The sequence below is a fragment of the Lagenorhynchus albirostris genome, chromosome 13, assembly GCF_949774975.1.
Source record: "Lagenorhynchus albirostris chromosome 13, mLagAlb1.1, whole genome shotgun sequence".
In the NCBI taxonomy this organism is placed as follows: Eukaryota; Metazoa; Chordata; class Mammalia; order Artiodactyla; family Delphinidae; genus Lagenorhynchus; species Lagenorhynchus albirostris.
The window spans coordinates 49,759,972-49,780,184 of NC_083107.1; the positions used below are offsets into that span (position 1 = coordinate 49,759,972).

At 38.0% G+C, this 20,213-nt stretch overlaps 1 protein-coding gene across 2 annotated transcripts in view; it reads right to left on the bottom strand.

Annotated features, from left to right (window-relative positions):
- GTF2A1L (general transcription factor IIA subunit 1 like) overlaps window positions 1–20,213 on the bottom strand; it is a 60,721-nt gene that overhangs the window by 32,744 nt on the left and 7,764 nt on the right. For both annotated transcript variants that reach the window (XM_060169024.1, XM_060169025.1), the window contains one exon: window positions 2,399–2,454. The gene's annotated coding sequence lies outside the window, so the exon portion shown is untranslated. The remainder of the gene's footprint in view (window positions 1–2,398; window positions 2,455–20,213) is intronic.

A 20,213-nucleotide genomic window follows, 5' to 3' on the forward strand; every position in this document is an offset into this window, starting at 1 on the left:
ATCGGAAAAGAAGAAGTAAAGCTGTCACTGTTTGCAGATGACATGATAGTAAACATAAAGAATCCTAAGGATGCTACCAGAAAACTACTCGAGTTAATCAATGAATTCGGTAAAGTAGCAGGATACAAAATTAATGCACAGAAATCTCTTGCATTCCTATACACTAATGAAGAAAAATCTGAAAGAGAAATAAGGAAACACTCCAATTTACCACTGCAACAAAAAGAATCAAATACCTAGGAATAAACCTACCTAAGGAGACAAAAGACCTGTATGCAGAATACTTTAAGACAGTTATGAAAGAAATTTAAGATGAAACAGATGGAGAGATATACCATGTTCTTGGATTGGAAGAATCAACATTGTGAAAATGACTATACTACCCAAAGCAATCTACAGATCAATGAAATCCTTATCAAATTACCAACAGCATTTTTTACAGAACTAGAATAAAAAATCTTAAAATTTGTATGGAGACATGAAAGACCCCGAATAGCAAAAGCAGTCTTGAGGGAAAAAAACGGAACTGGAGGAATCAGACTCCCTGACTTCAGACTATACTACAAAGCTACAGTAATGAAGACAATATGGTACTGGCAGAAAAACAGAAATATAGATCAATGCAACAGGACAGAAAGCCCAGAGATAAACCCACACACCTATGGTCAACTAATCTATGAAAAAGGAGGCAAGGATATACAATGGAGAAAAGACAGTCTCTTCAATAAGTGGTGCTGGGAAAACTGGACAGCTACATGTAAAAGAATGAAATTAGAACACTCCCTAACACCATACACAAAAATAAACTCAAAATGGATTCGAGACCTAAAATGTAAGACCAGACACTATAAAACTCTTAGAGTAGAACATAGGAAGAACACTCTTTGACAAAAATTAAAGCAAGATCCTTTATGATCCACCTCCTAGAGTAATGGAAATAAAAACAAACAAATGGGACCTAGTGAAACTTCAAACCTTTTGCAAAGCAAACTACAAACAAGACAAAAAGACAACCCTCAGAATGGGAAAAAATATTTGCAAATGAATCAATGGACAAAGGATTAATCTCCAAAATATATAAACGGCTCTTGCAGCTCAATATTAAAAAAACAAACAACCCAATCAAAAAATGGGCAGAAGACCTAAATAGACATTTCTCCAAAGAGGACATACAGATGCCCACGAAGCACATGAAAAGCTGCTTAATGTCATTAATTATTAGAGAAATGCAAATCAAAACTACACCTCACACCAGTTAGAAATGGCATCATCAGAAAACCTACAAACAGGCTTCCCTGGTGGCGCAGTGGTTGAGAGTCCGCCTGCCGATGCAGGGGACGCGGGTTCATGCCCCGGTCCGGGAGAATCCCGCGTGCCGTGGAGCGGCTGGGTCCATGAGCCATGGCCACTGAGTCTGCACGTCTGGAGCCTGTGCTCCGCAATGGGAGAGGCCACAGCAGTGAGAGGCCCACATACCACAAAAAAAAAAAGAAAGAAAACCTACCAACAACAAATGCTGGAGAGGGTGTGGAGAAAAGGGAACCCACTTGCACTGTTGGTGGGAATGTAAATTGATACAGCCACTATGCAGAACAGTATGGAGGTTCCTTAAAAAACTAAAATTAGAGTTGCCATATGACCCAGCAATCCCACTACTGGGCATATACCCAGAGAAAACCATAATTCAAAAAGACACATGCACCCCAATGTTCACTGCAGCACTATTTACGATAGCCAGGTCATGGAAGCAACCTAAATGCCCATCGACAGACGAGTGGATAAAGAAGATGTGGTACATATATACACTGGAATATTACTCAGTCATAAAAAGGAACGAAATGGGTCATTTATAGAGACGTGGATGAATCTAGAGACTCTGAGACAGAGTGAAGTAAGTCACAAAGAGAAAAAAAAATGTCGTATATTAACGCATATATGTGTAACCTAGAAAAATGGTACAGATGAACTGGTCTTCAGGGCAGAAATTGACACACAGATGTAGAGAACAAATGTATGGACACCAAGGGGCAAAGCAGTGGGGGGTGTAGGGGGTGTGATGAATTGGGAGATTGGGATTGACATGTATACACTGATGTGCATAAAATGGATGACTAATAAGAACGTGCTGTATAAAAAAATAAATAAAATAAAATTCAAAAAAAAGAAAAGAATAGATTTTTAAATGCACGTAATACCACAAAGTTGGTAGGGACAGAAATGACATAACACAATTAATGCCATACCATACTGAAAATGCTATTTAATACTATATACTGTCTGATTATATTTTGTCCTTATTCAGGCTTTGCATTGTAGAATGACAAACTGTTTTAAAGCTGAAAAGAAAAATTAAAAAAAAAAAATATATATATATATATCTCTTAAATAAGATACATACCAGTTCTGCTGTGGTAAAAGTGGGAAGAGTTTTACCAGCAGGAATAAGTAACGATGCTGTATAGGAAACAAAACAAAAATTACACATTCGTTAGAATTTACCAACTGAATAAAATTGCTGAGCATACCTTATTTTTTAAAAATGTTTTCCATCACTAACATATTCAAGCATGATGAATTCTAAACTTTCTGATTCCATATGAGGTAAAAGTATTTAATTACATCTTTTCCCAACAATTTTAGGTAAAGTATAGGTTAGTTGTAAGTCTTTAAGTAGAGGTTATAGATTATAGTATAGATTTCCAAAATGAAATCTCATTGTAATCAAGTATACTGTATTATAGAAATCCATAACAAAATACCTAAAAGGTTGTCTTTAGGAAACCAATGTACCACTAAACCTCATTACAACTTTTTAGATGGGAGAAAAAGTAGTATTTGTTAAAGTGGCATGTTTCCAACCAACTATTCTTTGAGCAAAAAAATGTAACCCAACATAAACCATTCCAAATCGTATAGGTTCAAAAAAAATTTCAATTCACCAATTCAACCTGCAATAAACCTATAATTTCATATATCTTTCCCTTATTATCACCAATTTTCTATGCTAACTATCCCTTCATTTATCATACATCTAAAAGATTGACCTGAGAGAAACCAAGATGGTGGAGTAGAAGGACGTGCCCTCACTCCCTCTTGCAAGAACACCAGAATCACAACTAGCTGCTGGACAATCATCGACAAGAAGAGATTGGAACTCACCAAAAAAGACACCCCATATCCACAGACAAAGAAGAAGCCACCATGAGACAGTAGGAGGGGCGCAATCACAATAAAATCAAATCCCATAACTGCTGGGTGGGTGACTCACAGACTGCAGAACACTTATAGCACAGAAGTCCACCCACTGGAGTGAAGGTTCTGAGCCCCACGTCAGGCTTCCCAACCTGGGGGTCTGGCAATGAGAGGCGGAATTCCTAGAGAATCAGACTTTGAAGCCTAGTGGGAATTGACTGCAGGACTTCGACAGGACTGGGGGAAACAGAGACCCCACTCTTGTAGGGCACACACAAAGTAGGGAGCGCATCAGGACCCAGAGGAAGGAGCAGTGACCCCAGGGAAGATTGAACCAGACCTACCTGCTAATGCTGGAGGGTCTCCTGCAGAGGAGGGGGGTGGCTGTGGCTCACCATGGGGACAAGGACACTGGTAGCAGATGTTCTGGGAAGTACTCCTTGGTGAGGGCCCTCCAAGAGTCTGTCATTAGCCCCACCAAAGAGCCCAGGTAGGCTCCACTGTTGGGTTGCCTCAAGCCAAACAACCAACAGGGAGGGAACCCAGCCCCACTCATCAACAGTCAAGCAGATTAAACTTTTACTGAGCTTTGCCCACCAGAGCAACAGTCAGCTCTACCCCACAACTAGTCCCTCCCATCAGGAAACTTACACAAGCCTCTTAGATAGCCTCATCCATCAGAGGGCAGACAGCAGAAGCAAAAAGAACTACAACCCTGCAGCCTGTGGAACAAAAACCACATTCAAAGAAAGACAGACAGGGCTTCCCTGGTGGCGCAGTGGTTGAGAGTCTGCCTGCCGATGCAGGGGAAACAGCTTCGTATCCCGGTCTGGGAAGATCCCACATGCCATGGAGCGGCTGGGCCCATGAGCCATGGCCACTGCGCCTGCGCGTCTGGAGCCTGTGCTCCACAACGGGAGAAGCCACAACAGTGAGAGGCCCGCGTACCACAAAAAAAAAAAAAAAAAAAAGACAGACAAGATAAAAAGGGAGAGGGATAGGTACCAGATGAAGGAACAAGATAAAACCCCAGAAAAACAACTAAATGAAGTGGAGACAGGCAACCATCCAGAAAAAGAATTCAGAATAACGATAGTGAAGATGATCCAGGACCTCGGAAAAAGAATGGAGGCAAAGATTGAGAAGATGCAAGAAATGTTTAACAAAGACCTGGAAGAATTAAAGAACAAACACACAGAGATGAACAATACAATAACTGAAATGAAAGCTACACTAGAAGGAATCAACAGCAGAATATCTGAGGCAGAAGAACGGGTAAGTGACCTGGAAGACAGAATGGTGGAATTCACTGTCTCGGAACAGAATAAAGAAAAAAGAATGAAAAGAAATGAAGACAGCCTAAGAGACAACATTAAACGCAACAACATTCGCATTATAGGGGTCCCAGAAGGAGAAGAGAGAGAGAAAGGACCCGAGAATATATCTGAAGAGATTACAGTCAAAAACTTCCCTAACATGGGAAAGGAAATAGCCACCCAAGTCCAGGAAGCGCAGCAAGTCCCATACAGGATAAACCCAAGGAGAAACATGCTGAGACACATAGTAATCAAATTGACAAAAATTAAAGACAAAGAAAAATTATTGAAAGCAGCAAGGGAAAAACAACAAATAACATACAAGGGAATCCCCATAAGGTTAACAGCTGATTTCTTAGTACAAACTCTACAACCCAGAAGGGAGTGGCATGATATACTTAAAGTGATGAAAGGGAAAACCTACAACCAAGATTACTCTACCCGGCAAGGATCTCATTCAGATTTGATGGAGAAATCAAAAGCTGTACAGACAAGCAAAAGCTAAGAAAATTCAGCACCACCAAACGAGCTCTAAAACAAATGCTAAAGGAACTTCTCTAAGTGGGAAATACAAGAGAACAAAAGGACCTACAAAAACAAAAACAAAACAATTAAGAAAATGGTCATAGGTACATACATGTCAATAATTACCTTAAACATGAATGGATTAAATGCTCCAATCAAAAGACATAGGCTTGCTGAATGGATACAAAAAGAGAACCATATATATGCTGTCTACAAGACACTCACTTCAGACCTAGGGACACAACAGACTGAAAGTGAGGGGATGGAAAAGGATATTCCATGCAAATGAAAATCAAAAGAAAGCTGGAGTAGCTATACTTATATGAAATAAAATAGACTTTAAAATAAAGAATGTTACAAGAGACAAGGAAGGACACTACATAATGATCAAGGGATCAATCCAAGAAGAAGATATAACAATTATAAACATATATGCACCCAACATAGGAGCATCTCAATACATAAGGCCACTGCTAACAGCTATAAAAGAGGAAATCGACAGTAACACAATAGTGGGGGACTTTAACACCTCACTTACAACAATGGACAGATCATCCAAACAGAAAATTAATAAGGAAACACAGCTTTAAATGACACATAGACCTGATAGATTTAATTGATATTTATAGGACATTCCATCCAAAAAGCGCAGATTACACTTTCCTCTCAAGTGCGGATGGAACATTCTCCAGGACAGATCACATCTTGGGTCACAAACCAAGCCTCAGTAAATTTAAGAAAACTGAAATCATATCAAGCATCTTTATTGACCACAACGCTATGAGATTAGAAATCAATTACAGGGAAAAAAACATAAAAACACAAACACATGGAGGCTAAACAATACATTACTAAATAAACAAGAGATCACTGAAAAAATCAACGAGGAAATCAAAAAATACCTAGAGACAAATGACAATGAAAACACGACGATCCAAAACCTATGGGATGCAGCAAAAGCAGTTCTAAGAGGGAAGTTTATAGCAATACGAGGCTACTTCAAGAAACAAGAAAAATCTCAAATAAACAATCTAACGTTAAACCTAAAGGAACTAGAGAAAGAAGAACAAACAAAACCCAAAGTTAGCAGAAGGAAAGAAATCATCAAGATCAGAGCAGAAATAAATGAAATAGAAACAAAGAAAACAATAGCAAAGATCAATAAAACTAAAAGCTGGTTCTTTGAGAAGATAAACAAAATTGATAAACCATTAGCCAGACACATCAAGAAAAAGAAGGAGAGGTCTCAAATCACTAAAATTAGAAATGAACAAGGAGAAGTTACAACAGAAACCGCAGAAATACAAAGCATCCTAAGAGACTACTACAAGCAACTCTATGCCAATCAAATGGACAACCAGGAAGAAATGGACAAATTCTTACAAAGGTATAACCATCCAAGACTGAACCAGGAAGAAATAGAAAGTATGAACAGACCAATCACAAGTAATGAAATTGAAACTGTGATTAAAAATCTTCCAACAAACAAAAGTCCAGGACCAGATGGCTTCACAGATGAATTCTATGAAACATTTAGAGAAGAGCTAACACCCATCCTTCTCAAACTCTTCCAAAAAATCGCAGAGGAAGGAACACTCCCAAACTCATTCTATGAGGCCACCATCACTCTGATACCAAAACCAGACAAAGATACTACAAAAAAAGAAAATTACAGACCAATATCACTGATGAATATACATGCAAAAATACTCAACAAAAGACTAGCCAACAGACTCCAACAACACATAAAAAGGATCATACACCATGATCAAGTGGGATTTACCCAGGGATGCAAGGATTCTTCAATATATGCAAATCAATCAATGTGATATTAACAAATTGAAGAAGGAAAACCATATGATCATCTCAATAGATGCAGAAAACGCTTCTAACAAAATTCAACACCCATTTATGATAAAAACCATCCAGAAAGTAGGCATAGAGGGAACTTACCTAAACATAATAAAGGCCATATATGACAAACCCACAGCAAACCTCATTCTCAATGGTGACAAACTGAAAGCATTTCCTCTAAGATCAGGAACAAGACAAGGATGTCCACTCTCACCACTATTATTCAACATAGTTTTGGAAGTCCTAGTCATGGCAATCAGAGAAGAAAAAGAAATAAAAGGAATACAAATTGGAAGAGAAGAAGTAAAACTGTCACTGTTTGCAGATGACATGATACTATACATAAAGAATCCTGAAAAGGCCACTAGAAAACTACTAGAGCTAATCAATGAATTTGGTAAAGTAGCAGGACACAAAATTAATGCACAGAAATCTCTTGCATTCCTATACACTAATGATGAAAACTCTGAAAGAGAAATTAAGGGAACACTCCCATTTACCATTGCAACAAAAAGAATAAAATACCTAGCAATAAACCCTCCTAGGGAAACAAAAGACCTGTATGCAGAAAACTATAAGACACTGATGAACGAAAGTAAAGATGATACCAACAGATGGAGAGATATACCATGTTCTTGGATTGGAAAAGTCAATATTGTGAAAATGACTACACTACCCAAAGCAATATACAGATTCAATGCAATCTCTATCAAATTACCAATGGCATTTTTTACAGAATTAGAACAAATAATCTTAAAATTTGTATGGAGACATGAAAGACCCCGAATAGCAAAAGCAGTCTTGTGGGAAAAAAAAACGGAGCTGGAGGAATCAGACTCCCTGACTTCAGACTATACTACAAAGCTACAGTAATCCAGACAATATGGTACTGGCATAAAAACAGAAACAAAGATCAATGGAACAAGATAGAAAGCCCAGAGATAAACCCACGCACCTATGATCAACTAATCTATGAAAAAGGAGGCAAGGATATACAATGGACAAAAGACAGTCTCTTCAATAAGTGGTGCTGGGAAAACTGGACAGCTACATGTGAAAGAATGAAATTAGAATACTCCCTAACACCATACACAAAAATAAACTCAAAATGGATAAGAGACCTAAATGTAAGACCGGACACTATAAAACTCTTAGAGGAAAACATAGGAAGAACACTCTTTGACATAAATCACAGCAAGATCTTTTTTGATCCACCTCTTAGAGCAATGGAAATAAAAACAAAAATAAACAAATGGGACCTAATGAAACGTAAAAGCTTTTGCACAGCAAAGGAAACCATAAACAAGACGAAAAGACAACCCTCAGAATGGGAGAAAATATTTGCAAACGAATCTACGGACAAAGGATTAATCTCCAAAATATATAAACAGCTCATGCAGCTCAATATTAAACAAACAACCCAATCCAACAATGGGCGGAAGACCTAAATAGACATTTCTCCAAAGAAGACATACAGATGGCCAAGAAGAACATGAAAAGCTGTTCAACATCCCTAATTATTAGAGAAATGCAAATCAAAACTACAATGAGGTATCACTTCACACCAGTTAGGATGGGCATCATCAGAAAACCTACAAATAACAAATGCTGGAGAGGGTGTGGAGAAAAGGGAACCCTCTTGCACTGTTGGTGGGAATGTAAATTGATACAGCCACTATGGAGAACAGTATGGAGGTTCCTTAAAAAACTAAAAATAGAATTACCATATGATCCAGCAATCCCACTACTGGGCATATACCCAGAGAAAACCATACTTCAAAAAGACACATGCACCCCAATGTTCACTGCAGCACTATTTACAATAGCCAAGTCATGGAAGCAACCTAAATGCCCATCGACAGATGCATGGATAAAGAAGATGTGGTACATATAACAATGGAATATTACTCAGCCCTAAAAAGGAACAAAATTGGGTCATTTGTAGTGACGTGGATGGATCTAGAGACTGTCATACAGACTGAAGTAAGTCAGAAAGAGAAAAACAAATATCGTATATGAACGCATGTATGTGGAACCTAGAAAAATGGTACAGATGAACTTATTTACAAAACAGAAACAGAGTCACAGATGTACAAATAAACTTATGGTTACCAGGTAGGGAAAGGGGGAGGGATAAATTGGGAGATTGGGATTGATATATACACACTACTATATATAAAATAGGTAACTAATAGGGAACTACTGCATAGCACAGGGAACTCTTCTCAATACTCTGTAATGACCTATATGGGAAAAGAATCTAAAAAAGAGTGGATAGATGTATATGTATAATTGATTCACTTTGCAGTACAGCTAAAACTAACACAATATTTTAAATCAACTATACTCCAATAAAATTTTTTTAAGTAAGTCTAAAGAACAAATAGTTACTAGAAGGATCTCAGTTGACCAATGTAACCTTAAACCTTACCTCAAGGTTCATTTTACCTACTTGAACCTGACAGAAGACCATTTTGCCTTTTCTTTAATAAAAACAAAAACATTTTAGCATGTTTATGCAGCACGTATTTACTGAATGTAATGTTTTTTATGGTATTTTTTCACATATTGTATTAAGAACTGTCCTAAAGACCCATTTCTGACACTAGCATGGCTCCATGATATACCACAAACAGCTCAGAAGAGCAAATTTTTTTTAACTAACGATTCTTCTCACATTAAGACAACAGAAGTGAAGCTACAAAGACTGATGGTTAATGAAGTACAAAATTATTTTTATCCTCTGTCATCTATAGCTTTACTTCTTAACCAGCATTCTTTTTGGAAAGGCTAAATTAGAACTGGAGTGGCAGGAACACAATGGTATTAGTCTTAATTAGCTGAAGTGAGAAAAGCTTAGGCTGGTACAGCATAAGCCATAGCCTGAGAGGAAACAAAAATCTGTTAACATACTGTCTGAAGCAATTAAATGAATTTCTTGAGGAAAAATAGCAACAATTCTCCCCTGTTAAATACTCAGCAATAAATCCCAAAGGATAATTCTCTCCACTCATACAAATCAAACAGAGCTAAAAGAGTTTTAAGAGTTTCTTTAGAGCCATCAAAAAATTGAACGAACAAAATTTTAGAGTAAAGTTTCATGTAGCTTCTACTTAATTTTGATACTAAATTCACCAGTTATATTCATCATTCATATACATTCACGAATTACGTACACCATTATATGTGCCTGAAACATACTTTTTAAAATACTCAAGATAGTGTCAATAACCAATTAAGTTTTAACTGAATACATGTTTTTACTTAAAGTGTCAGAATTTTGGTCTTCATGTATATATTCTAGAAATAGTAAATTTCATAAACAATAAGCTTTAGAATAAAGGAAGAATTTAATCCGACAAATATAATTTAAGGAGTTTTGCAGAAAAAATAGCATAGCACAACAACATTCACATTTATAAGTGTATTTTTCCCTACACACCAAAAAGTCTTTGATACATTTAGGCAGTTAACCATTGAACAATATTTGGTCCCTCTTTGAACCATACCAAATTTTAATATCCAAGTCACATTATTCAAGAGGTGCAAAAACTGGTAAATTTCTTTTTTGTGACTACTCTTTAGTATATGACTGTCTCCTGATGACCACACTGAATATTCTAACTCAAACCACCTCAAGAAACAACATTGCTGAAAATTTTAACAGATCCAAATTCAAGAACAACAGGACATACAGTTTGTACCTGAAGTTTAGGAGTTTTAATGCTCAAAGATGAAAGCTAACAAACCTCTCAATGTTCCTGGTTCTTCCCTGTCTTCCTCCCACAATGACTGATGGCTTCATCAAAAAGACTATGTGACATGAAGACCAAATAGCAGAAGATGATTTGAATTGCCCTAGAAATAAGGCAATTATAGACAAAGTGACTACCTGTCCCAGTGTGCTCAGGACAGTCCTAGTTTACACCTGTTATTCTGAGGTTATTATTATTATTACTATTTATTTATTTATTTATGACTGCCTTGGGTCTTTGTTGTTGTGCGCGGGCTTCCTCTAGTTGCGGCAAGTGGGGGCTACTCTTTGTTGCAGTGTGCGGGCTTCTCACTGCGGTGGCTTCTCTTGTTGCGGAGCTCGGGCTCTAGGCACGTGGGCTTCAGTACTTGTGGCACGTGGGCTCTAGAGTGCAGGTTCAGTAGTTGTGGCGCACGGGCTTAGTTGCTCCACTGCATGTAGGATCTTCTCAGACCAAGGATCAAACCCATGTCCCATGCATTGGCAGACAGATTCTCAACCACTGCACCACCAGGGAAATCCTGAGGTTATTATTAACAGAATCCCATTTCTCTCTCAAAAGTGGATTATAGGGCTTCCCTCGTGGTGCAGCGGTTGGGAGTCGACCTGCCGATGCAGGGGACGCGGGTTCGTGCCCCGGTCCGGGAGGATCCCACATACCGCGGGGCATCTGGGCCTGTGGGCCATGGCTGCTGGACCTGTGCGTCTGGAGCTTGTGCTCCGCAGCAGGAGGGGCCACAGTGGTGAGAGGCCCACGTACCGCAAAAAAAAAAAGAGAAGAAAAGTGGATTATAAGCAAAAGACCCAGAACAGCCAATATGATATTCAAGGAGAAAATGATGAACTACTATCACTACCCAACTTCAAGACTTACTGTAAAGCTACAGTAATCAAGACAGTGTACACAAATAGATGGCAAAAAAATAGACAAATGGATCAGTGGAACAGAACAGACAGCCAAGAAATAGATCCCCATAAATATAATCAACTGATCTTTGACAAAGGAGCATAAGCTATACGATGGAGCAAAGATAGTCTCTTCAACAAATAGTGCTGGAACAACTGAACATCCAGTGCAAAAAAAAAAATGAACCTAGATACAGACCTTACACGCTTCACAAAAGTTAACTCAAAATGGATCACAGAGCTAAATGTAAAATGCAAAACTGTAAAACTCCTGGAAAATAACATATGAGAAAATCTACATGACTTGAGCATAGCAATGACTTTTTTAATACAACACTGAAGGAACAATCCATGAAAGACATAACTGATAAGCTGGACTTCATTAAAATTAAAAACTGCTTTGCAAAAGACAATGTAAGGAGAATGAGGAGACAAGCCACAGTTTGGGAGAAAATATTTGCAAAAGACATACCTGATAAGGGACTGTTATCCAAAATAAACAAAGAGATGGAGGACCTTCAAGGTGGTGGAGGAGTAAGACATGGAGATCACTTTCCTCCCCACAAATACATCAAAAATACATCTACAGTCTACCGCCATACCATCCTGAACACGCCTGATCTCGTTTGATCTCGGAAAAATACATCTACATGTGGAACAAATACTACAGAATACCTACTGAATGCTGGCAGAAGACCTCAGACTTCCCAAAAGAGCCATGTGGCTCACAGGGTCTTGGTGCTCTGGCCAGGGGTCAGGTCTGAGTCTCTGAAGTGAGAGAGCCGAGTTCAGGACACTGGACCACCACAGATATCCCGGCAAGATATCAATATAATATCAGTCGGCAAGAGCTCTCCCAGAGACCTCCGTCTCAATGCTTACACCCAGCTCCACTCAACGACCAGCAAGCTCCAGTACTAGACATCCCACGCCAAACAACTAGCAAGACAGGAACACAACCCCACCCATTAGAACAGAGGCTGCCTAAAATCATATTGAATTCACAAACATCCCCAAAACACACACCAGACGTGGTCCTGACCACCAGAAAGACAAGATCCAGCCTCATCCACCAGAACACAGGCACCAGTCCCCTCCACCAGGAAGCTGACACAACCCACTGAACCAACCTTACCCACTGGGGGCAGACACCAAAAACAATGGGAACTACAAACCTGCAGGCTGGAGACCCCAAACACCCTAAGTTAGGCAAGACGGGAAGACAGAGAAATATACAGCAGATGAAGGAGCAAGGTAAAAACCCACCAGACCAAACAAATGAAGAGGAAATAGGCAGTCTACCTGAAAAAGAATTCAGAGTAATGATAGTAAAGATGATCCAAAATCTTGGAAACAGAATGGAGAAAATATAAGAAACATTTAACAAGGACCTAGAAGAACTAAAGAGCAAACAAACAATGATGAACAACACAATAAATGAAATTTAAAATTCTCTAGAAGGAATCAATAGCAGAATAACTGAGGCAGAAGAATGGACAAGTGACCTGGAAGATCAAATAGTGGAAATAATTACCTCAGAGCAGAATAAAGAAAAAAGAATGAACAGAATTGAGAACAGTCTCAGAGACCTCTGGGACAACATTAAACACATCAACATTTAAATTATAGGTGTCCCAGAAGAAGAAAAGAAAAAGAAAGGGACTGAGAAAATATTTCAAGAGAATACAGTTGAAAACTTCCCTAATATGGAAAGGAAATAGCCAATCAAGTCCAGGAAGCACAGAGAGTTCCAAGCAGGATAAATCCAACGAGAAACACGCCAAGACACATATTAATCGAACTATCAAAAGTTAAATACAAAGAAAAAATATTAAAAGCAGCAAGGGAAGAACAACAAAAAACATACAAGGGAATCCCCATAAGGTTAACAGCTGATCTTTCAGCAGAAACTGCAAGCCAGTAGGGAGTGGCAGGACATATTTAAGTGATGAAAGGGAAAAACCTACAACCAAGATTACTCTACCCAGCAAGGATCTCATTCAAATTTGATGGAGAAATTAAAATCTTTACAGAGAAGCAAAAGCTAACAGAATCCAGCACCACCAAGCCACCTTTACAACAAATGCTAAAGGAACTTCTCTAGGCAGGAAACACAAGAGGAGGAAGACTTAAAATAACAAACCCCAAAAAACTAAGAAAATGGTAATAGGAACATACATATCAAGAGTTACCTTAAATGTAAATGGATTAAATGCTCCAACCAAAAGACACAGACTGGCTGAATGGATACAAAAACAAGACCTGTACATATGCTGTCTACAAGAGACCTACTTCAGACCTAGGGACACATACAGACTGAAAGTGAGGGGATGGAAAAAGATATTCCATGCAAATGGAAATCAGAAGAAAGCTCGAGTAGCAATACTCAGATAAAATAGACTTTAAAATAAAGAATGTTACAAGAGACAAGGAAGGACACTACATAATGATCAAGGGATCAATCCAAGAAGAAGATATAACAATTATAAATATACAGGCATCAAACATAGGAGCACCTCAACACATAAGGCAACTGCTAACAGCTCTAAAAGAGGAAATCGACAGTAACACAATAATAGTGGGGGACTTTAACATCTCACTTACACCAATGGACAGATCATCCAAAATGAAAATAAATAAGGAAAGAGAAGCTTTAAATGACATATTAAACAAGATGGACTTAACTGATCATTATAGGAGATTCCATCCAAAAACGACAGAACACACTTTCTTCTCAAGTGCTCATGGAACATTCTCCAGGATAGATCATATCTTGGGTCACAAATCAAGCCTTGGTAAATTTAAGAAAACCGAAATCATATCAAGTATCTTTTCGAACCACAACACTACAAGACTAGATATCAATTACAGGGAAAAAAATCTGTAAAAAATACAAACACATGGAGGCTAAACAATACACTACTAAATAACCAAGAGATCACTGAAGAAATCAAAGAGGAAATCAAAAACTATCTAGAAACAAATGACAATGAAAACATGACAACCCAAAGCCTATGGGATGCTGCAAAACCAGTTCTAAGAGGGAAGTTTATAGCAATATATTCTTACCTCAAGAAACAAGAAAACTCTCAAATAAACAACCTAATGTTACACCTAAAGCAAATAGAGAAAAAGGAACCAAAAAAACCCCCAAAGTTAGCAGAAGAAATCATAGAGATCAGATCAGATAATAAATGAAAAAGAAATGAAGGAAACAATAGCAAAGATCAATAAAACTAAAACCTGGTTCTTTGAGAAGATAAACAAAATTGATAAACCATTAGCCACACTCATCAAGAAAAAGAGGGAGAGGACTCAAATCAATAAAATCAGAAATGAACAAGAAGTTACAACAGACACTGCAGAAATATAAAGGATCATGAGAGATTACTACAATCAATTGTATGCCAATAAAATGGACAACCTGGAAGAAATGGACAAATTCTTAGAAAAGCAAAACCTTCCAAGACAGAACCAGGAAGAAACAGAAAATATAAACAGACCAATCACAAGTAATGAAATTGAAACTGTGATTAAAAATCTTTCAACAAACAAAAGCCCAGAACCAGATGGCTTCACAGGCGAATGTTATCAAACATTTAGAGAGGGGCTAACACCTATCGTTCTCAAACTCTTCCAAAATATAGCAGAGGGAGGAACACTCCCAAACTCATTCTATGAGGCCACCATCACCCTGATACCAAAACCAGACAAAGCTGTCACAAAGAAAACTACAGGCCAGTAACACTGATGAACACAGATGCAAAAATCCTCAACAAAATACTAGCAAACAGTATCCAACAGCACTTTAAACAGATCATACACCATGATTAAGTGGGGTTTATCCCAGGAATGCAAGGATTCTTCAATATACACAAATCAATCAATGTGATACACCATATTAACAAATTGAAGGAGAAAACCCATATGATCATCTCAATAGATGCAGAAAAAGCGTTTTACAAAATTCAACACCAATTTATGATAAAACCTCTCCAGAAAGTAGGCATAGAGGGAACTTATCTCAACATAATAAAGGCCATATATGACAAACCTGCAGCCAACATCATTCTCAATGGGGAAAAACTGAAACCATTTCCACTAAGATAAGGAACAAGACAAGGTTGCCCACTCTCACCACTATCATTCAACTTAGTTTTGGAAGTTTCAGCCACAGCAATCAGAGAAGAAAAAGAAGTAAAAGGAATCCAAATAGAAAAGAAGAAGTTAAACTGTCACTGTTTGCAGATGACATGATACTACACATAGAGAATCCTAAAGATGCTACCAGAAAACTACTAGAGCTAATCAATGAATTTGGTAAAGTAGCAGGATACAAAATTAATGCACAGAAATCTCTTGAATTCCTATACACTAATGATGAAAAATCTGAAAGGGAAATTAAGGAAACACTCCCATTTACCACTGCAACAAAAAGAATAAAATATCTAGGAATAAACCTACCTAAGAAGACAAAAAACCTGTATGCAGAAAACTATAAGACACTGATGAAAGAAATTAAAGATGACACAAGCAGATGGAGACATATACCATGCTCCTGAATTGGAAGAATCAACATTGTGAAAATGACTATACTACTCAAAGCAATCTGCAGATTCAATGCAATCCCTATCAAATTACCAATGGCATTTTTCACAGAGGTAGAACAAAAAATTTTACAATTTGTATGGAAACACAAAAGACCCCGAATAGCCAAAGCAATCATGAGAAAGAAAAATGGAGCTGGAGGGATCAGGCTCCTGGACTTCAGACTATACTACAAAGCTACAGTAATCAAGACAGTATGGTGCTGGCACAAAAAGAGAAATATAGATCAACGGAACAGGATAGAAAGCCCAGAGATAAACCCATGCACATATGGTCACCTTATCTTTGATAAAGGAGGCAAGAATATACAATGGAGAAAAGACAGCCTCTTCAATAAGTGGTGCTGGGAAAACTGGACAGCTACATGTAAAAGAATGAAATTAGAACACTTCCTAACACCATACACAAAAATAAACTCAAAATGGATTAAAGACCTAAATGTACAGCCAGACACTGTAAAACTCTTAAAGAAAAACATAGGCAGAACAACCTATGACATAAATCACAGCAAGATCCTTTTTGACCCACCTGCTAGAGAAATGGAAATAAAAACAAAAATAAGCAATGGGACCTAATGAAACTTAAAAGCTTTTGCACAGCAAAGGGAACCGTAAACAAGATGAAAAGATAATCCTCAGAATGGGAGAAAATATTTGCAAAGCAACTGACAAAGGATTAATCTCCAAAATATACAAGCAGCTCATGCAGCTCAATATCAAAAACAACCCAATTCAAAAATGGGCAGAAGACCTAAATCGACATTTCTCCAACAAAGACATACAGATTGCCAATAAACACATGAAAGGATGCTCAACACCATTAATCATTAGAGAAATACAAATCAAAACTACAATGAGGTATCACCTCACACTGGTCCGAATGGCCACCATCAAAAAATCTACAAACAAGAAATGCTGGAGAAGGTGTGGAGAAAAGGGAACCCTCTTGCACTGTTGGTGGGAATGTAAATTGATACAGCCACTATAGAGAACAGTATGGAGGTTCCTTAAAACCTAAAAATAGAACTACCATATGACCCTGCAATCCCACTACTGGGCATATGCCCTGAGAAAACCATAATTCAAAAAGAGTCATGTAACACAATGTTCATTGCAACACTATTTACAATATCCAGCACATGAAAGCAACCTACGTGCCCACTGACAGATGAATGGACGAAGAAGATGTGGCACATATATACAATGGAATGTTACTCAGCCATCAAAAGAAATTAAACAGTTATTTGTTGTGAGGTGGATGGACACAGAGTCTGTCACACAGAGTGAAGTAAGTCAGAAAGAGAAAAACAAATACCATATGCTAACACATATATACGGAATCTAAAAAAAAAATGGTTCTGAAGAATCTAGGGACAGGACAGGAATAAAGATGCAGACGTAGAGAATGGACTTGAGGACACGGGGAGGGGGAAGGGTAAGCTGGGACGAAGTGAGAGAGTGGCATGGACATATATACAGTACCAGATATAAAACAGATAGCTAGTGGGAAGCAGCCGCATAGCACAGGGGGATCAGCTCGGTGCTTTGTGTCCACCTAGAGGAGTGGGATAGGGAGGGTGGGAGGGAGACTCAAGAGGGAGGGTATATGGGGATATATGTGTTCGTATAGCTGATTCACTTTGTTCTACAGCAGAGACTAACACACCACTGTAAAGCAATTATACTCCAATAAAGATGTTAAAAAAAAAGTAAAAAAAAAAGATAAATAAAAGGCAAATTTACAAAAAAAAAAACACAAAGAACTCTCAAAACTTAACAATAAGCAAACAAACCAATTAAAAAATGGGCCAAAGACCTAAATAGACACTTCACCAAAGAAGATATATATATGGCAAATAAGCATATGAAAAATATAAAAGATGCTCCATATCATATGTCATTGGGGAAATGTAAATTAAAACGAGATACCACTACACCCCTACTGGAATGGACAAAATTCAGAACACTGATAACAGCAATATGCTGGCAAGTATGCGGAGCAACAGACTCTCATTCATTGCTGGGGAATGTAAAATGGTTCAGCCACTTTGGAAGACAGTTTGACAGTTTCTTACCAAGCTAAACATACTCTTACCATATGATCCAGCAATCACACTTCTTGGTATTTGCCCAAAGGAGCTGAAAACTTATTTCTTCACAAAAACCTGCACACAAATGTTTACAGCACTTTTATTCATAATTGCCAAAACCTGGCAGCAACCATGATATCATCCCTCAGTAGGCGAATGGATATATAAACTGTGGTACCTCCGGACAATGGAATATTATTCAGTGCTGAAGAGAAAGGAGCTATCAAGCCATGAAAAGACATGGAAGAAACTTAAAATCATATTACTGAACTTCCCTGGTGGCACAATGGTTAAGAATCCGTCTGCCAATGCAGGGGACACGAGTTCAAGCCCTGGTCCGGGAGAATCCCACATGCCACGGAGCAACTGGGCCCGTGCGCCAGAACTACTGAGTCTGCGCTCTGGAGCCCACAAGCCACAATTGCTGAGCCCACCATGCCACAACTGCTGAAGCCTGTGTGCCTAGAGCCTGTGCTCTGAAGCGGGAGAAGCCACCGCAATGAGAAGCCCGTGCACCGCAACGAAGAGTAGCCCCCGCTCACCGCAACTAGAGAAAACCCGGGTGCAGCAACGAAGATCCAACGCAGCCAAATATAAATATCATATTACTAACTGAAAGAAGCCAACCTGAAAAGGCTGTATACTATAGTGTTACAACTACATGACATTCTAGAAAAGGCAAAACTATGGAGACAGTAAAAAGATCAGTGGTTGCCAGGGACTGGTGTGAGGGGAACAGATGCAGAGGAGCACAGAAGATATTTTGGGCAATGGAAATACTCTGTATGAAACTATTACAATGGAGTCAAGTCATTATAAACTTGCCCAACCCCACAGAACGTACAACACCAAAAGTGACAATGTAAACTATGGTCTTTGGGTGTTTACGATGTGTCAATGCAGGTTCATCAACTGTAACAAATGTACCACTCTGGTGGGGTATGTTAACTGGAGAGGCTATGCATGAGTGAGAGCAAGGAGTATATGGGAAATCTCTGTACCCTCTCTCAAATTTGCTGTGAACCTAAAGATGTTCTAAAAAATTAAGTATTTTTTAAAAGTGGATTATAAATTATATATAATAGAATATAAGAATAGAACAGCAGTTCTCAAAGTTTAGTGTACAAACCCCTGGGGGTCCCTAAGATACTTTCAGGGTGTTCATAAGGTCAAAACTATTTTTATAATATCAAAACAATATATGCCTTTTTAATTTTTCACTAAATATTTTAAGGCAGGGGGTGGTGCTGACATTTGCACTGATAGCACAAAGCCGTGATAAATAAAACTGAAGGCATCTTCACATGAATTAAGCTTGTAAGCACCAAACCTTACTAGTGCTCATTGTATTTATTCTCCATTGCTATTTACTCACAGTTTAAAAATAAACAAATAAAACCAGCAACAACAAAACTGTTTCACTTAAGAAATTCCTTAATGTAACCATAAAGAATTATTTTTACTAAATGTCAACCCTCAAGTATACTTGCTTTTAATATTCTGTGTGAGGAAATAGGAAGAACATATAAAGCATTTCTGTAGCATACAGAAGTACAGGAAAGTATGAGGAAATCCAATGGTGCTATTGTTTAAGTTGGGAGCTGACCTAGCTAATTTCTTTTTTCAAGAAACACTATTTTACCTGAAAGAAAAACTGACAGAAACTATGGTTCATCAGACTTGGGTATTTGGCAATCTTTTGATAATGAACTAAGTGTGCCCATCACCTCAAGGAAAACAAACTGACAGTATTTGTTTGGCAATGATAAAATTCAAGCTTTCAAGCAAAAATTAGAATTTTAAAACTATATCCACTACAGTAAGCTTCATCACTTTCCAATACTTAAACACTTTTCTGTGAGATATGTGGAGATATTAATATGATTTTTTATCCTGTACAATGAACAATGTGTCAAATGTATAACTCAGTGAACCAATATTTTCCACGTCACCCACGTATGTTACAAAA